The sequence below is a fragment of the Papio anubis genome, chromosome 1 (genome assembly GCF_008728515.1).
Source record: "Papio anubis isolate 15944 chromosome 1, Panubis1.0, whole genome shotgun sequence".
Lineage (NCBI taxonomy): Eukaryota > Metazoa > Chordata > Mammalia > Primates > Cercopithecidae > Papio > Papio anubis.
The window spans coordinates 92,438,109-92,458,476 of NC_044976.1; the positions used below are offsets into that span (position 1 = coordinate 92,438,109).

Here is a 20,368-nt window from a genome sequence, read left to right on the forward strand (position 1 = left end):
TCTCCATAGGGGCCTAAACAGCAGCACCAGGGACCAGGCTGAAGACAGACACATCTCACTCGTCCATTGTCCTTCTCTCACTTTCATGATGCACAGTTAACAAGCAAGAGATCTTTCCACCTCCTTTGCTAAGAAACGAAAGCCTCCACGCACATCAGCTCACACCAACAGACCTCTGAAGGGTCACTGACCCCAGCTCTGCTCTGTGTACCATCCACATACACGGCAGACAAAACTGTCAAGCAAGGCTCCCCATCGTGCTGACCACAGAATTGGGTCAGAACTCGGAACCATCCTGCTGAGAGCTCATGTACACCCAGTGGCAGCAGCAGTGGATGCAGAAAAGTTAGCAAGGGCAGCAGGAGGACGTGTGCTGATGGCCATACCTGGCTAAGACCCAGAGCCAGGCAAAGGCAGGCCAGGCCACAGAGGGACCTGACTGTGCTATGGACTCATGCTCCTCTGCTGAAATGACACCCTTCACCCCTGAACACAATCATTGTCACGCCCTACCAGGTACTCCATCCCCAACCCCAATACTCTCTGAAAAACACTTGTTCTCCTCCCATATTGCTTCCTCCTCCCTCTTCTCTGCAAAGATAGCCCTTCAAACTCCAGCCCGATCCCAGCCTCTTTCCCAAAGCCTATTCTAGTCACCTTACCCACTCTCCCTCTCTCCCTCCTGAATCATAGTCAATAAATCTCCCAGTGCCCTCCATTCCACCTCAAGCTCCTTCAAATCTCCTCTCTTCTCTCTGCCTTAGCTTAGGCTCCCCCATGTCTTGTCTAATGATTGCTCCTTGCCTGCTCTTCCTGCCTTCTCTCTTGCCTCTTTCAATGTATTCTCTACACTGTGGGGTTCATTCCAAAAGACAAATACAATCATGTCATGATCTACATAGCCAACACTGTTTTTCTGTTTTGTTTTTTGAGACAGGGTCTTGCTCTGTTACAAGTGTGGTAGCATGAAAACAGCTCACTGTAACCTCAAACTCCCAGGCTCAGGCAATCCTCCCACCTCAGCCGCCAGATTAGCTAGGATTACAGGTGCACATCACCACACATGGCTAATTTTTAAATGTTGTGTAGAGTTGGGGTCTCACCATGTTGCCCAGGCTGGTCTTGAACTGCTTGCCTCACATGATCCTCCTGCCTCGGCCTCCCAAAGTGTTGGGATTACAGGCGTGAGCACTGCACCCAGCCTGCTAACACTTATTGTTGAATGCTTACTGCATGCTAGGTTCTGTTCTAAGTGCTTACATGCAAAATGTGTTGAAATCTCATAATAACCTCATGAAGTAGGCATTATTTCTGCCATTTCATAAAGGAGAAAACTGAGGCCAAGAGAGGTTAAGTAACCTGGCCAAGGTCATACAATTAGTGACAGAGCCAGAATGTGAACTCAAGCCTCCAGGCTTTAAATTCCTCACTCTCAAGCAATGCACTGTAATCATACTGCTTCTCAATTGTTCTCCAGTCTTCTTAGCTCATTTTTCTGGCTCCTGCCCACCTCTGTCTCCAGACTCATCCATTTTCACTTGCCCACATGCAACTTTGCTCCCCCTTCCACCCCAGTGGTGTGCCAGTGAATATTTAACATTGGCTTTCTGGAAAATAAAGTGCTGACTTGCAGCATTTGCCAACCTCCATGGTGTAAATGCTCCCATCATGGCCGATTTCAAGCTATGAATACGATGTCACTGAATGCAGAGATGGGAAGAGATGTGCACAATCAGTCTGTGAGCTGAGCTGGCAGGAGCTGACTCCAGCACACCACTAATGGGATCCAGCTCTGTCACCCTCCATGACTGCTCATCAAGGATGGAGTACCTTGGACCTCACACACCCATCCACCTGATCACATGTAGATCCGGAAAGTGCTGTTGAAAGCCCACATTTATTTCTTTGCCCACCAATGGAAGTCTTAAGGCAGAACTGAAGGCTGCTGTCATTTCCAGACAGGCCCCTGTCTCCTACTTGCCACAGTAGATTTGACTCATCACAGCCCCTGCCCTCCTCCACCAAAACACCCCACCCTGCTGCCTGGGTCTGTGTGTCTGTGCTTCTCCATCCTCTCACACTTCCAGGGGGCCCATCTTTTCTCATTCCTTCCTATGAGGATGTTTCAGGAATATGGATGTCCCATAGGCCCTTCCCATTAAGCCATTCTTAGGCCTCCTTGATCCTCTTTCTCCACAGACTCAACCCTTCCTCCACGTCCCAATCTCTGACTGACACCGCCATTCATCGCATCAGCCAAGCCAGGAACATGGGCATGATCTGAGACCTCCCTCCCCTCTCCCACTTCAGCCTAGGCACCAAGCCCTATAGAGTCTACCCTTGTGATATCTGTGGCCTCCATCTCCTGTCTCTCACGGTCCCATCTCTGCTGCGGCTATCACCACTCTCTTCCTGAATTGCTGCCACAGTCTTACACCTGCATGCCTCTGCTCTGGCCCATCCCCACATCACTACCAGGAGACCTGGCTCCCCATGATACTGAGCCTGCCCCTCCTGCTCCTCTCCTCAGTGCCCAGGGTGCCCAGAGTCCTTGCCTTTCACCTGGGCTTCCACACCTACCTGGGCTCTTCAGTGTGGGGGACCTGGTCAGAATGCTTCCTCTCTTCAATTTTAGTCTCCAGCTCTCCTTTGGTCTCTGTCTATGCCCTTGATTGAGCACTTCTGCCTCCTAAGTGGGAGTCTGGGTCCAGAGGTATCCTCTTGTCCAGTCTACCCCAGGCCACATCCACAGTCCTGGGGGAAGGTGTCTGCCCGACTGTAGCACATATGTGTGTTTGCATCTCCTGTTCAAGTGGGAACTCGCTCTTATGCCAGGCAGCCCCAAGGATTGAGCTCCACTGCTCAGAGGTCAGAGGATATTCCCAAGGTCAGGATGAGCTTCAGTGGACATCCTGGGGGCTACTCCTAGGGGAGGCGGCTAAAGGTGGGCACAGCTCATAGCCAAGACCCTGTATTTTCCTCTCAACTCCTAATTAAAGACCAAGGGGTTTACCCAAAGAAAATACTTGGTTTCCCTTTGTGTGTCTCCAGTGCTGTGTACAATAACCACTACTACTAGGTGTGGCTTGGGAGTAACATTTTCTTAATAAATATTTAATGTGGTGTTACCATAGAAACCACACTCAGCGTATAAGAATGGTCAGTTTTCACAGCCTCACAATCAAATGTTAATATTAATACTACCGACTGAGACTACAGCACATTTCCCTGGTCTTGGTTATTCTGAATCTTGTGGGACCTGGGGCCATCTCTAGGATCACCGGTCAGCATCTCTTTTCTTTAAATCACTCTACTGAGATATGATTGACAGGTAGAAAGCTGGACATAGTTAATGTATACAACCTGATGAATCTGTAGATATCACCTGTGAAACCATTGATACCATCCACTATGGCCATCCATCACCTCTCAAAGTTTCCTCCCACTCCCTTTATTATTATTATCATTATTTTTGTGTGTATTGTAAGAACACTTAATATAAGGTCTACCTTTTTAGCAATTTTTTTTTTTTTTTTTTTTTTTTGACAGAGTCTTGCTGTCACACAGGCTGGAGTGCCGTTGCGTGATCTTGGCTCACTGCAACCTCTGCCTCCCAGGTTCAAGCGATTCTCCTGCCTCAGCCTCCTGAGTAGCTGGGACTGTAGGCACCCGCCACCATGCCCAGCTAATTTTTGTATTTTTAGTAGAGACAGGGTTTCACCATATTGGCTGGGCTGGTCTCGAACTCCTGACCTTGTGATCCACCCACCTTGGCCTCCCTAAGTGCTGGGATTATAGGCATGAGCCACTGCTCCCAGCCTGCAAATTTTAAGTATACAATATAACATTCAAAGCTACAGGCACTATGCTGTATAGTAGATCTCCAGAACTTGTCTTGTGTAATGGAAACTTTGCACCCTTTGACCATCATCTCCCCTTTCCCCTTTTGCCAATCGCTGGCAACCACCATGCTACTCTGCTTCCATGAGTTTGACCAACATCTTTAAATGTGGTGCCAGGTCACAGAGATGTGTGGGATAGTCAGTTTACAGAACGAACCTGTGGAGAGAGTTTCCTCAGAGGAAATCACATTGGTGACCCCTCCTGACTCATCCAGAGCCACCTGAGCCAGTGCATTAAAAGCTCTTTGTAGAGAAGTGATGACTTGGGACAAATGCATTAGGTGACACTAAATGTGCATGTGTTTGGGGCAGTCTTGGAGACGGTGCTGACCATGACTGAGCTACCGGGGTCCTTCCTCCAGCTTGAGAGGCAAGAGCGCCCAGGAAGTGGGCAGCCAGAGCTCTCTAAAGGTCCCTCTTCCCAGGTGAATTTTCTTTCTGACTGCAGGAATGCTGGGCTCTTGTTGCCTGGTTTACTGACCGCTATCCAGAGCCAGTACTGGCCACAGCACACATCCAGCCTGAGCCTGAACATGGCTGCCTGTCCACACTCCTGATGCCTTCCTCTTCCTTAGAGTCCACTTCAAGTTATTCAGATAACCAGAGTCTCCTCCATCTTCACTGTATCACAGCTGTAATCTTGTCAGGATAAACCGATTGTGCTGGATCTTTTAAAGTCTATCTGTTGGAGGTTTCCAGGGAATTTATTTAGTGCTTATCTGATTAACTGGGGCCAATTCACTAAGCTTCCAAGTAATGGAATCTGCTTTAAGCTTCAAGACATTGAAACAAAGAAACTTAGACAAAGATGGCTGAGATAAAAATTCATAGTGCAACAAAGGCTACGTTGTAGACTGTCAGAAACAGAAAAAGTTTAGGATAGAATTTATATAGCTCTCAGGGTGGGGAACAGGGCAGTTAATTCAATCCTAAGCGGCAAATGTGTGACAGAGCGAAAAAAAAAAAAAAGAAGCCTCCTTTTCTATTTAAGTAGCCAGTATATCATTGTTTTTGAAGTAGTTGACTGATTTTTGAATCTGGTACGAGACTATCAAGATCCATCTTAAACACAAGAAGCCAAGAACAGTAGTTACCTAGGCAGGGTGGGAACTGGGCAGAAGGGAACAAGACTGGGAGAAAGCATTTTTGCTGTCTAAGAGTATTTATACTTTTTGGCTGGGTAGAATGGCTCATGCTTGTAATCCCAGCACTTTGGGAGGCCAAGGTAGGCAATCACTTGAGCACAGGAGTTCCAGACCAGTCTGGCCAACATGTTGAAATTCCATCTCTACAAAAAATACAAAGATTAGCCAGGTATGGTGTCACGTGCCTGTAGTCTCAGTTACTTGGGAGACTGAGGTGCGAGGATCACTTGAGCCTGGGAAGTTGAGGCTGCAGTGAGTCATGATCACACCACTGCACTCCAGCCTGTGTGAGAGTAAGACCTTGACCCCCCCCCAAAAAAGTTTATACTTTTTGTGTTTCAAATCATACAAATGTATTACGCCTTTTGAAAATTAACCCATTTCCTGTTTAGAAAATAAAAGTGCAACTCACTGCCAGCAATTTTACATAAACACGCTCTTTGAGGTTGAAGGAAATCTGATTTTCAGTATGAAAATAAAATATAAAAACTATTCTTGGAGTTATTTCTAAGCAGAACTTGTCTCTAATCCTAATGTAACAGAAATATATGTGATGTTACATTATGATTAGAAGCAAGAGTATTCTCGGGGCAAACAGGAAATGGGTTAAATGAAAATAACAGTTTCATTTACTTTGCTATTTTGAAAAATAAATATAGCATCCAAGACAACATTTCAATTAGGCAGATCTTCTGAAACTAGATAGGGGTTACAAAAGCATATATTTTTAGTCGTGGAAAACATCATTTATCAAAGAGTTCTGAGCCTCTTGGTTTGTGCTCTGCCTTAGTCTAGGCCTTGAAAAAGATGAACATAACAAGGCTGGTACCTATCTTCAGGCTTTGCCGAGGTACACTTGGTGAAAATCAATGTGATGTGCTGGGACTACGTGGCAAGCAAGTGGCTATGTGCAGGTCTGTCGGATTAGAGTCAATGGCCAGAGCAGCAACGAATCACCCCATTTGCAGAGAGACGTTGTGCCGGAGAAGCCAAGTGCCAAGGAGGAAGGCTGGCAGAAGCTCTGCTCAAAAGACTGAGTGAGTGTGTGTGTGTGTGTGTGTACAACAGCCCAACAAAAAGCAGGTATATAAATAGGAAGCAACGAACAGTAGAATCCATGCCCAAGGTTGAGATAAGTGATGGGTTTGAGTTCAAATTGTGTGGTAGAAACCTACACCACCCATTTGGGCAAATCAGACAGGCACTAGCCACGCAGCTGAGCTGGAAAAGTGTCTGTGGGAGGATGCCAGGAAAAACACTATCACCCACCCTTTGAAGGAGGGGGATGTGCTGAATCTTGGTAACCAGGAGAACTTAAAACTGGAGCCGGGAGTGTGATGTGACCACCCAGAGGGAGAATGCACAAACAAAATATGAAGGGAAAAAAAGTTTAATTAAAAAGACAGCAGCAATGAGAGATTTAATTTCAGCCATGCAGCCAGCCCAGGGCCCATGTGGGGAAGTAGAGATACTGCAGGAAGTGGGGCAGGAGAGGATGCTGGAGGCCTCTCATTTCATGGAGATAAGGTATCTGGCAGCCTGTAGAACAAACAAGGCGCTGCCTGGGAGAGATGCAGGTACCCCTCAAGCCATAAAATCCCTCTTCTGGTCCCCAGCAAGCACTGATTCCGCGGTAGGTAACCTGAGGGGACTGAATAGTCACAGATGAAAATAATCCCTTTAGTTCAAAGGTCATCTCTGCCACCCTGCTCAAGGACAGCAGGTTTCAAGACCTGAGATCTGAGTGTCGCCGCCTTTGTTCCCAAGGGCCTTTGAGCACTGGCCGGAAAAGGCCCTAGAGCATCTGGGGTTCTACAGGGTAAAGAGGGCAGGGTCTATAATTTCCCAACCCTGGGGAGGAGAGAGAAGGAGCAGCAGACATACAACTTCCCGAAAAGCACAGCTGGCAAGCACACCCACACCGTTAGGCTGCAACTCCCTGAACTAATTAAAAGGCAGAGCAGTGAGAATTTCTGTATTGCTGCATAAGCAGCTCTTGGGGAAAATATGCTCATGGTATTGCAAACACAGGGCTCCCTCTTCACTTCCAAGAGCCAAGTCGGACACAGGTGATTACAGTTTAGGACTAAATGTGTGGGTAGGAATGTGTGTGTGTGTGTGTGTGTGTGTGTGTGTGTGTGTGTGTGAAGGAGGGGGGTGGAGAAGAACTCAGCCAGAGAGAAATGCAATGTGATGGAAATACTTAAAGAGACTATGATCTTCTCTCTGATTCCCCTTGAGGACAGAACAACAGGCAAAGGACTCAAATTGCACCACCAGAGAACTTGTGTGGCCACTAGGAGAAAAAAAAAACCCTACAACTTATAAGGGAGTATTTTTGCATTGCAATCTCTAGGAGGTGTTTTCCTCTCTTTCTAAGTTTAAAGATTCATTGTTTGAGTTTAACCCCGCTTGGAGCCAGAAAGATGGGCCAAATCAACACCAAGAGTGTTTTTCTGCTCTGTGAATCTATGGAAAGGAAAATTTTTTCCAACTCTTTCCTCATAATAACACTCTATCAATGTGGAGGACTCCTCTGGTGCAGAACTTTCATATCTTGGATTGGGGATCCCAGAGGGAGTCCAGCTGACAGGATGCCCTTAGGAGACCCACTTGTGGGCCACCAGGAGAGTTATTTGATGAGGGTGTTGGGAATGAAGCTGAGCTGCAGGATGTGAGATAAAAACCCTGACATCAAGAAAGAGGACAAAAGCAGCGCATCCCCTCTGTCTTCCCTGGGGAAGGCCCAGTGGAGGCTGGACTTTATCCTGGGACAGTGATGGATTGCACTGTCTGGGCTTATGAGACAGAAAGGGGAAAGGCTTTTCAGCAAGATAGTCAGGGACAGAAGGTGGCTCAACTGTCACTTGGCCCAGACTCCACTGGAAATCAATCCCAAGTCCTTGGTCGAGAAGATTTAAAGTTGAAACAGCAAGAGAATACTTTGAGGCATCTAACGGAAAAGCTGTGACCCTGCTGGGGGAGTGCCCTGCCCTGTCCCCACCATAAGGACTACCAGAAAGGAGGTATAGCATCAGTAATGGCAGAGGCAATGACAGCTCACGTAGGCCACCAGGAGACAGTGCAGAGAATGCCTCTGCTCTGATCCCGATCCTGGCCTCAGAAAAACTTGAATGATTGCTAAAAATCTGTGTGGGCCCCCTGGGACTCTGCAGGTAGAAATTAGGCTATGCCTTCAGTGGGCTTGGGGTTCCAGTGACTCTATTAGGAGGGAGCTCAGAGGCAAACATATTTTGTTGCCAGTATGTTGCCCCTTTCTGACTATGTCCCTCAGGCAGGCATTGAGGGAGGAGTTTATATATATAGGATGGCACATAACCTGGGAGCATCCCCATGAACATACAGAGGGAGTGTGTAGAAAATACCTATATTAAAATATAAGGAAACTAATGCTTCAATAGGTTATCAACAATTTATCCAAATAGTAGTTGGTGGGAGAACTACTCATAGGCAACGAGTTATTGAGAAGGGAGGAAAGGCATGGGGCAATAGAGTACCTACCAGTTTTCTAGAGAATTAACTAGGTCCTACTAACAAATTATATTTCAGGACCACAGACAGCAGCACAGGAGCACCATTTTGGTGCATACTCCCACTCCGTTTATTTCATCTATGTCAGTGGTGTCATCTCTCACCCATTAAACCCAGTCCAGGCTCTCAGTGGAAGCTCTGAGGAACTTCTGAGGTTACACAGAAAATAGTCTGAAGACCACTGTACTATACTTTTCACAAGGGAATGATAAATCAATTATCTTTATTTCCAATCCAGTCCTTGTCTAGTACTAATAATACCAGCTAATGTTTATTAAGCATTTACTATACCCATGTACTGTGTTCTCATTTTATCCCTATAACAACCCTACAAGGTTAATTCCATTATCATATCCATTTTCTAGATGGAGAAATGGAAAGATGAGGAAACTAAGATAAGCTGAAATAGGAGAAACAGCAAAATTAAGTGACTTTTTCTGAGGTCACACAGGCAATCTAATTCCAGAACCCATACCCACAGTCACCCTGTCAGAGTTGTGTTCTTGAACTTTATACATAGAATTCAGGCAAAATGGTAAGAGACACGACATAGGGCAACTTGGCACGTGAAGTCATCAGGGACCTGGAAAAGCATCTGCTTTAGTGCCTAGGAACTGAGAGTTCTGTTTCCTATTAAGATTCTACCTCTTATTGCTACCTGCAAAAACTACAACAAGTTATATAACGTTTCTATGTCCCTTTTTCCTTTCCCAGTGGAACAATGAAGTGAACCAGGCATCAAGGGCAGATTTGGAATAGGTAAATACCCAGAAGCTGCTAAGGAAAATAAGTCATAAGTTAGAATGTCTGTTTAGTTTTCTAAATTGTGTGGTGTTTTAGAGCTGTCAGGGACCTGCAGATCTTAGCATCCATATTTTGCAGGATCTTTAATATTTTATCTATATGAACACCTCACTCAACACAATAATCCTTCCAACCACATTCCAGAGATGGTGCTGAGGTCTTTTAGGGCCAGGTCGCTCCTTGGGTCACCAGGAAGCCATCCCTTCTCCACAGTACACCCTTCCTCTACCAAATGTACCCAAATATAGCACATCATAGCATTTTCCAAAGCTGCTTCTAAGATTGCACCATATCCATCTCCCTCCCACCAGAGATACTATTTGCGCCCTCTGCTGCAGCCAGAGCAAATAATATCCCACTTCCTCCTGGCAGCCCTTGGCATGAAGGTGAGTTATTACGCCTCTCATAATGTCAGTGGAAGGCTAGGCATTTCAAAGGGAAGAAGTGAAATATGATTTGTTCTAGCCTCATCAGAGGTGAGGGTCATGGATCAGTGGAGTACAAGAGATAGTCTGGAGATGTCAGCAGGGGCCAAATCACAAGGGACATTGTATGAGATTCTATGCTGAGGGCAATGGAGAGCCACTGAAGGCTTTTAAGCAGGGGAGTGACACAATCAAATTTGGATTTTAAGAAAAATCACTGACTACAAGTTGGAGCGAGGATTGGAGGCAAATGTGAGACTGGGGGCAGGACATGCCATGGCCAGACCAGGGCACAGTAAAGCAGGCCTCTAACCTCCTAGCTTCTAGCAATGCTGCCAGTGATGGTGAGCTATACCAGCAGCCATAGCTCACTCTTGGTTCACATTCAGCTCTGGGCAACAGAGCCTTTCTACAGGAATAGCAATGTTAGCTCTTTCCCAGCATCTATCTCTGCAACTAACTGTTTTAAATATAATCTTGTTAGTTTCAGCTCTTCCTTTTGGGCTATTGAAATCTTTGTGCATCTTGATCCAACTTTTTTTTTTTTTTTGAGATGGAGTCTCACTCTGTCGCTCATGCTGGAGTGCAGCAGCGCTATCTCGGCTCACTGCCACCTTCGCCTACCAGGTTCAAGCAATTCTCCTACCCTCAGCCTCCCGAGTAGCTGGGACTACAGGCATGCGCCACCATGCCCAGCTAGTTTTTGTGTTTTCAGTAGAGATGGGGTTTCACCATGTTGACCAGGATGGTCTTGATCTCTTGACCTCTTGATCCGCCCACCTCAGCCTCCCAAAGTGCTGGGACTACAGGTGTGAGCCACCATACATGGCCATCAACTTCTTCTTTTTTACTTATGGGGAAATACTGAAAGATTTGCTGAAGGGCCATGGATAGTCATTGGTGGTAGGGACAATACTGAACCCAGATTTTCTGACTCCTAAACCAGACACCCTGGTATTCTATCTCTCTAGGAAATTGATCTGTTTACAGGAACTAGAATCAAGATTGACTAGAAGATTGATAGGTTAGTAGGAAAAACAGGTTGTAGCTTACAGACCCCAAAGGCAGGGAGAGACGACCCTACATCCCTTTCTCATGTTTCCTCCTGTTGACTAAAAGATGCCTGAGTTCGAATCTACAATCCACAGGGATGGCATAACAAGTCTTCAGGCAGCTGAAAGTCACAGTTGTTCAAACTAATCATTGTGGCACTTGACAATATCAAAAGACTTGAGGGAATTTCACAGATGAAAAAAATATCTTACAAGCTAATGAATGCTTAACAAAAGCTTCTCTATGGAGCTGAACTAGTTCAGAACATAAATGCTGTTTAGGGAGACTGGACAGGAAATGGGACACCCCTGTGCAGGTGGGAAGGGGATGGGGGCAGACAGAAAGCTTCCCTGGATGATTTCCTAAGAATCACTGTCTGTCTCCTGGGACCTAATCCACTTGATTTCTGGTCAGGATTTATTTCCATAACCCCATGAAACCTGGTGACTGGCTCCTGCTCATGAAAGTCGTGGACCAGGCTCCAGTTGCACAATCAGCCAGTGCCCAGTGCCTATAAAGTCTAGGACTGGATTTCCACATGGTGCTGGGAATCAGCAGTGAACTGTGTCCAAAGCTCTGTCCCAGCCTGACCAGTACCTCTTAGGTTAGTCCATTCCCCCACCCCAGCCACCGCACCTCCATTAGCTCTTTTTTCTTTTGTTTTCTTGATATTAATGCTTATTATATATATATAAAACAGAACAGCCTTCTCCTTCTAGCCAGCTCATCCTACATCTCTTGTGTTGGCCTCATAGGACTTCCACTCAACTCCTTCTCTATTGCCCACTTGAATCCCCTCCTCAAGTCCCGCTAAAACGGTGATTTCTGAGTAGCCTTATTTGTAAGCCAAATGCTGTTACTGAAACATCAAAGTTGTCAGATGATCAAAAACTTTGTTGGTCCCTTTAAAGTAACCATATGCTTTTCTTCCAATAACTATCAATCGGCCACGTTTCACAAAGGAAGCTAACAGCAATCAGGAGTAACTCCAAAATACACTCTTCAGGGAGAGACTATGTAAGCCTGCATAGACTTTTCAAACAGGCACATGAGCATTATTTAAAAAAGGACAAGCGGCCGGGCGCAGTGGTTCATGCCTGTAATTCCACCACTTTAGGAGGCCGAGGTGGGTGGATGAGGAGGTCAGGAGATTGAGATCATCCTGGCCAACATGGTGAAACCCTGCCTCTACTAAAAATACAAAAATTAGCTGGGCTAAAAAATACAAAAAGTAGTGTGGTGGCATGCATCTGAGTCCCAGCCACTCAGGAGTCTGAGGCAGGTGAATCACTTGAACCCAGGAGGCGGAGGTTGCAGTGAGCCGAGATTGCACCACTGCACTCCAGCCTGGTCAACAGAGCGAGACTCCGTTTCAAAAAAAAAAGAAAAGAAAAGAAAGAAAGACAAGCAAACCAAATTATGTACGTTTTGACCCTAGCCCTGATACTTATTGTCCAAGCTGTAAAGGAGGCCCCACATAGCCTGTACTGAGACAGTTGACCATCACCCAAGCCCTGTCCCTATGGTCTAACAAACCTCTCCTTGGCAAAGCAACGGCCCAAAGTTATCTATCCCATTCAGAAGATTGGATGGCAAGAGCTTCATTAAGCAGTCAATGAGGGAATACTTTTTCAAAGAGCATTTTCTATAGCTTTCTATCTGGTTTCTCACACATCTTCAATGACATCTGAAAAGCTTTGTTGAAGTGAAATGTATTTGTCTGTGGCCAGGTTACTCAAATTGCCTCTCTTCCTTGCCAGGGAATTCCAAAATCTGGCAAGAGATGTCTTGTATAAAGTCTCACACAGCAGGAAAGAAAAGCCATGCTGACACAGAGGACTTCCAGAGGATTAAACACAAACCACATTTTTAAACAAAATAGAGTAAGCTAAAAAGTAAGCTAAAATAAAAGCTTACTCTGGTTACCCACTTTCAGAGAAGCCGCTAAGCCATCAGAGGCACTGGTGCTACACATTAGCATTTTAGCTTCTTAACTTGGACACATCACCAGCTGAGCAATTGCTGCGTCCAGGTAAATTTAATTGAGTTTAACATCCCTCAGTCCTAGAATCTTTCAACGCCAGTGCCTGTGAACTTATCTAACGACCGGAGGCAGGTGAATCTCATGGTGCTGATGCTTTTCTCTCTCCTGGGCTTGGGCATCATACAAGAGGGGATTCAGGGGTGTATCAAGCACCCTCAGCCTGGGGGCAGCTGTGTGCTTTTGGCCACGGGTGCTCTTGGAGAGGCACAGAGGTGCTCTCCACAGAGAGGCAGCAGGAGCCAGGCATGCTCCTGACCACTCCAGCCTCTACCTGCCCAGTGCTTGCGTGTCTGGTGAATCACAGGGTGATGTGGACAGGTCCAGGAGGTTTATTGTGTGCTTGCTTCTTATCATAGGGCGCTTCCTGTCCTGAACTGGAAGGATAAAGGAAGGGCTTTCTTAAGAGATGCATATTTTTTAAAAAATTCATTTTCTATATGTTTTCAAGAAGGTACATGGCGGCATTATCTCTAAGAGGAAATCACTGGAAAAAAAAGTGCCTGCCATTCAGGGACCAATTTGAAATAAATACAATTTTCCACATAATGGAATAAAACAGAGGAGGATGTATATTTGCTGCTATGAAAATGTCTCTAAGATACATTGCTGGGTGGAAAAAAGTAAAGTTGCAAACATACTTAGGCTTACAGTAAGGTCCAAATCATGCTTATTTTTGTATATGCTTAGAAAAAATGTCTGGAGCAATTCACAAGAAACTTGAAGCAGTGAAGACTCTAGGAAATAGAACCACTTAATTTTTCTGCACTTTTTGAATTTTCTTTTTGACTCTGTATGTACATAGGATTTTTATAATAAAAGCAGTTTTGAAAAATTCCTTTCTTGCCTAATGAAAAATATTCTTGTCAGCTAGCCAGGAGCTTCCAACAAACAAAAGATCTCCATCAGCAATCAAGCTGCAGTGAATAAGCTTGAAACGAGAAACTCAATTTCCTAGGAAAGTATCTAGAACAAAAGATCTCAGTGAGGCTGAGGGAGGGAGGTATCTCCAGCAGTATCAGGCAGGTTCTGATACTTCCCAAGCTGAGAAGCATTAACTAAACATACTGCATGTTAACTCTTTTTAATTTTCTAGGCTAGAAAATGTCTGCATATGAAGCAGAGAAAATAATATAATGAACCCCCATGTCCCCACTACCAAGTGTCATTAATTAACTTGGCTAACTTTGTTTCATACCCAACCCACCCCCTACTGTCTTCCTACCCCCAAACATGCCATTTTATCTGAGGAAATGTATTACTGTAAGTTAAAGATTCTTCCCTTTCTAAACATTACCACAATATAATTGTTTTTTAAATTGTCAATAAGCCATTATTTTATTAAATATCTAGTAAGGAAATTTTCAAACAAAATCTATATATTGTATTTGGTTGTTATGTCTATTATGTCCATTTTATTATAATTTACAGAGCTCTCTCCTGGAATTTCCTTGCAATTTATTTCTTGAAGAAATCAGGTCATTAGTTCTGTAGAGTTTCCCACATTCTGGATCTTGCTGATTCTACTGCCTGTGGTATTTTTTAACATGCCTTTCTGTACTCTCTACTTCCTGTAAATTGGTAGGTAGATCTAGACTTACTCTGATTTATGTCCAATTCTTTGCCAATGGGTGGTACACTCTGTCAGAAGATATATAAAGTCTTATGTCTTCCTATTTGTGATCTAGGCTGCCCGTGATGATTATTACGGGTTGAACTGTGTTCCCCAAAAAGATACGTTGAACTTTTAACTACCCACCAATGCTGTGCCTGTGATCGTGACCTCATTTGGAAATAGAGTTCTTACAGATGGAATCAGGTTAAAATCAGGTCATACTGGATTAGGGTGGGCCTTGATTCAGTCCTTATAAGAGGACAATTTGAACACAGATAGACACAGGGAGAAGATAGCCATGTGACCATGGAGGCAGAGGAGGGAGTGAGGCAGAGGAATGCTGAGGATTGCTTGCTGGCAAACAAAAGGAAGAATTCTTTCCTAGAGGCTTCAGAGGAGCACAGCCCTCTCAGTATTTTGATTTCTGATTTCAGCCTCCAGAGCTGCGAGACAATAAATTTCTGTTGTTTTAAGCCACCCAGTTTGTGGTACATTGTTACGGCAGCCATAGGAAACTAATACAATTATTTTTACCTAGAATAATTATTTCTTTAAGAGCTTGCAAATATTTCTTCTGCTTTCTTCTTCCTCCTCTTCTTTTTCCTCCTCCTCTTCCTCCTCCTCCTCTTTCTCCTCCTTGTCCTCCACCTCCTCCTCCTCCTCCTCCACCTCTTCCTCTTCTTCTTTCCCTCTTCTTTCCTTCTCCTCTTCCTCCTTCCTCCTCCTCCTCCACAGGCATGCACCACTGTGCCTGGCTAATTTAATTTTTTTTTTTTTTAACAGAGATGGGGGTCTCGCTATATTGCCCAGGCTGGTGGCAAACTCCTGGGCTCAAACAATCCTCCTGCCTTGGCCTCTCAGAGTGCTAGGATTACAGGCATGAGCTACCACACCGGGCCCAATATTTCTAAATTATTGGCTGGAATAATCCTATAGAAAGAAACATTCCCTCCTCTACCATTTGGTTACCCTGAGGTTCAATTTATATGGCAAATGTAGATTCCTTTTCTTTACTTTCCTGTTTTCAGAGTAATGAGTTACCCTGTATCATCCAAACGTGAACAATGGTGTTTATTTATCTTTTTTGAACATCATTATAAACTTGTGAATTTCCAACAGACTTCATGTGGATTTCAGTCCTTTTTAGTTATTCTTATTCATATTTACATTGTCCCATTTGTGGAAAGTGAGAGCCTTGACAAGTTGACTTCTGAGTCCTGTTGACACGACCCCAGGGATCTCTGATAGTGATTCCCTCACTATCTGGTATATCATGTTTCAGTCTCATGTGCAATTCCTCCTCTGGACTATCCATTTCTGAAAGAAATCCTGGTTCCATTTGGTGGGAAACATAATTTAGAGACTACAAACTGGTACTAGGGGCATGGACTGCATTTGACTAGTCTTGTTTCTTAATCAGAGATAGAAAACAGTTTTAAGATAAGAAAATGTATCATTAGTTAACACTAATATATTTTATTCAAATTTAAAATTATAGAATTTTTACTAATTATTAAAATTTTATATTTGCATCTCTTTTATAGTGAAGAATCTTGGTTTCTATCAACATTAGCCTAATTACTTATTTGCTCTATCCTATAATATATATAGTGAATAGTGTCAGAATAATAATACCAATATTATTACCAGCAATCTGATTACTAAAATCATGGAGTCTTTTTTTTTTTTTTTTTTTTGGCCAACCAAACCAGCAGCAGCAGTGAAATTGAGTTATTTTTGCCTTAGGATAATCTGGTTCTAACGCTTGTTGCAGCCCTGGTTTTAGCCACTACTCACACCTCCTACTGGGTTCCCAGCCACCTGCCAGTTCTGGCTCCTCCAACACGACCCACTTCTCTAGGATCAGGGATTTTCCCTGCTGTCCACTTTTCTCCAACCCTTCTTTGCTCAGCTGAATCCTACTCATTGTGCAGTTTAATACTCAGGTATCGTTTCTTGAGGGAAGCCTTTCTGAAGGTAGCACCTCCCCTGTTGTGGTTCTCATTAAACCATTATACAATCACCATGTTTAATTATCAATTCCCTCACAACATATAGGCTCTTGGAGAAAGGAGGGTGTCTGTCTTTGTTATTGAAAGCCTCAGGCTTTGGTATGGGGTCACGGTAGGAGCTCAATTTTCTGATATTGATCTCAGGTTCTGATATCTTGGCCAACATCAGAAAAAGCAGTTAAGGAGGATGGGAGGAGGCAAGGTGGGAGGAGGAGTGGTGAAGGCAAACAGCTGAGTTTCTAACAGAGTTTATTGTCTAAAACTTTGAGGGAGAAATGCAGGTGCTGAGTTTTAGGCAATTCACTTTTGTATAGGAAGCATGGTGAAGAGAGGCCACCTAATGGTTAACAAAATCATTAGAGTAGCAACAACTTCTAATTGAAAGATGCCATTCCTGAGGTCCAGTGACTTGGCCCTGGCCAAGTCATTCATCAATTCCTTTGCTCACAGCTGTTTATTGAGCTGTGCTATACGCCAGGCACTATTTTCAGCAGTGGAGAATAGGGTAGAGAACAAAAGGAAACTCCTAACCTCATGCGGCTTACATTCTAGTGAGAATGACAGGTACCAACTAATAAACAAATATAGGATGAGTCGGTGGACATAAGTAAAATGAAGAAAAATAAAGCATGGCAAGAGGATAGTGAGTGATGAGTAGGGCTATTTGGGTACTGGGATCAGAGAAGGCCCCTCTTTGAGGGAAACTTGTTTGAAGAAGAAAGTGAGCCATGCAGATACCCAGGGGAAGGGTGTTCCAGGGTAGCATTAGTCATGTTGACAGAATGTCATTAGAAACTTGAGCCTTTTCCTTCAGCGCTTTTAAGTAATTGCTTAGTGCGTAAGTTGTTCAGGAAATGAGAACAAACTTACCAATGCACGTACTCCTGGATAGCAGACATTCTGCTAAAAGATTTTACAGCAAGGGAATGGCATGTGGCAGCTGCAATACCCACCTCCAGCCCAGCAGGGCCTCTCATGCCCACCTCCTTCCTCCTCCCCCAGTCCCAGGATGGGAACAACCTGACCCCAGTGCTTCATTTACAATTTGGGACCAGCTAATCCTAGGTGACTCCGGTTCCTGTTGCCCTTGGCCTCCACCCAAAAGGTAAACCCCTCAGGACACGTCTTTTCATTCTCAACCCCACATTGTTTCCAACCTCCTTCCCACTGACCTCATCCCCCACTGCTCCTGGAATTCCCTCCCACCCTCAGGGTCTGCTTAAGGTAGATAACACCCAAACCTCAGCCTGTTCTCTTCTGTTCCCTTAGAGGACTCCTCTGTGGCCTTCCTTTGCCACCTTTTTCATGGAAGGCTGCTCATTTTCCCACATCCTGTGGGGACTCAGAGGCGATCAGCATTGTCCTAGCTCGCCCAATATTTGCTCATCTCTCCTTTGTACAAATGATCTTTGATTCTTATGCCATCTACCTCTTCCTTTTGCTTTTCCTACCAAGTCCTGGTTATCCCAAAATAGGGACTGAGGAATTGACTCATAATGTTCTTTCCACTCCAACTCTTACCATCACTTGATATGTCTGCACTGGGCTGATGATTCTCTTAAAACTCTTCTCTCACATTTCCTTGGCTTCTTCAAACACAATGACATTCATCTGCTCTCTACTCTGGCCACCCAAAGCAATCAAGTGGCCCAAAGCACAAGCACAGAGAATGGAAAAGAAAATGGAGATGGTAAACAGGAAGCAAAGAGGAAAGGAAAAAAACAAAACAAAACAAGATGGAGGAGCCAGGATTTTCTTTGCAGAAAGGGCTAGAAGCTCAAAACTCCATTTTGGGGGTGGGTTTGACATGCATTGTGTATGGTTTCATTTGGTTTAAAATCTTTTTTGATCTGGACAGAAATTAGGGTATTCTGGTTAATAATACATTTTGTTAAAAGTGACCATAAAATACATTACTAAATTTACGAAGAATAAAATGCATCCAAACCTCACTGATACTATTTAACCATTATTTGCTAAATAACATCCCTTGCATTTACAAGTACTTTCACACATTTTATTTCATTTTAATCTCAAAACAGCCTTGTCTTGATTCCCCTTATGATTCTGCAATGATTTGGCTCATTGTTCAGAAATCTAGACCTCAATGCCCTGGGTCAAGTGGAGTTGGCTTGACCAAAAGGGACTCTGGAACCCCAGGGGAGGGCCAGTAGGAAAAGGGTAGCCAGCATGTATAGAGCTATGGAGTGGAGGAGATTGCCCAGTTCTCCAAGGTCCAGCTGACTAAAGCACCTGCCCCTAGTCCACTAGGCCTATGCCAGGAGTCAGCAAACTTTCTTGGAGAGGCAGAAAATAAGACAATACAAAAGAAACAACCATGGCTATGTTCCAGTAAAACTCTATGGACACTGAAGTTTGAATTTCATGTCATTTTCACACATGAAATAATACTCTTCTTTTGATTTTTTTTCAACCATTTACAAATATAAAAATCACTTTTAGCTCATGGGCCACATGGCCAATAAGCTGGATTCGATACACAGGCCATAATTTGCTGACCCTCAGTGTGCGCCAGAACAGCCACAAAGGAACCGGGCAGCTGGTCCTCTGTTCATTAGTGCATTAATATTAACATCAATTAATATTGATAATGCCCATCATTTTGAACACTTACTCTGTTAAATACTATGCAAATGCTTTACATATTTATCATCATTTAATCTTCGTACAATTGAGCAAGTTATTACACAAGCCCCACTTTACAGATGACGAAAACAGGGTTCTGGGAGGATAACCTGCCTGAGGTCACACAACTAGTAAGGTTGGGAGATCCTCGCCTATCTACAAAGCCCATGTTCTCAGCCATTATAATGCCTCCCATGCTGGCTCTGCATCATAGGCATACATTTTGGGTTCTCAAATCCTCCTCTGTCTACTTTCCTATCTCTTCCTGCTGTTTGGCTTTTTAGATTCTTACTTTCACCTTCTCCCTGTTCCCCACTTTAAGATTTATCTTCTCCCAAGCTCAACAACTGTTCAGGTTAGGAACCTGGAATCGTATCTCTTCAACTTTATCTTGGTCCTTGGGTTTGGGTCATCATGACTTCAACTAGGATAAGGTGTCTTTCTTGGGGCAAACAGGAGCTGCTGGAACCAAAAGGTGGGTTTTGCCCAAAGCCCTTACTGAGTGTGAAAGCCAGGGAAACCCAGATGAATGTGAAGTCTAAAGGATGGGAGAAGGATCCAGAAGAGAGGATATTTCAGAAGTCAGGATGTGGACAGAACAGGAATGGAGGGAAAAGGAAGCAAAATCAACTCTGAATGATTTCCCTGGATGGAGCAGACCACACCAAGGCTGTCCTTTAATCATGGTCAGCTCTGAGGGGCCCTGGGTAGGTAGGCCTGGCTAGAAGGTATGTGGTTAAAGCAGACAGGCTCATCTTGTGGTGTCCCTCCTGTAAGCAGCAATGTTCCTGGGGACCACCTGGCATCTTCAGCTTTGCCCCATTTTTTATTTTAGCCCTAGAGGAGAATGCTCCACATGAGTGCAAATGAAACCATCCAAGTACTGTAGACAACTGGGGCTCAATCCTGGCATGGCTAATCTCTAAGGGACATCTTCAGCAGTGCTGATACTAAGTGGGGCACTATGGTTCCAGATAAGTCAGTTCATTTTGAGGCCAGCCCCGAGACAGTAGAGTCCAGTCCCGGGTAGAGAGGGCTAGAGAGGTTGTAGAAAGAGCCCAACAGAGAAAATGGAGTACATTAGGAAATACAATCTGAGTGTTCATAAGGACTGAGCAAACACAGTGGAGGATAAGGAAGGCCAGGCACCTCTGGGGTCAGCAAGAGGAACTC

General features: G+C 44.4%; 1 pseudogene; it reads right to left on the reverse strand.

Annotated features, from left to right (window-relative positions):
- Positions 1–16,464, reverse strand: part of LOC103886892 — a 28,521-nt pseudogene extending 12,057 nt beyond the window's left edge.
- Between the last annotated feature and the right edge of the window lie 3,904 nt (positions 16,465–20,368).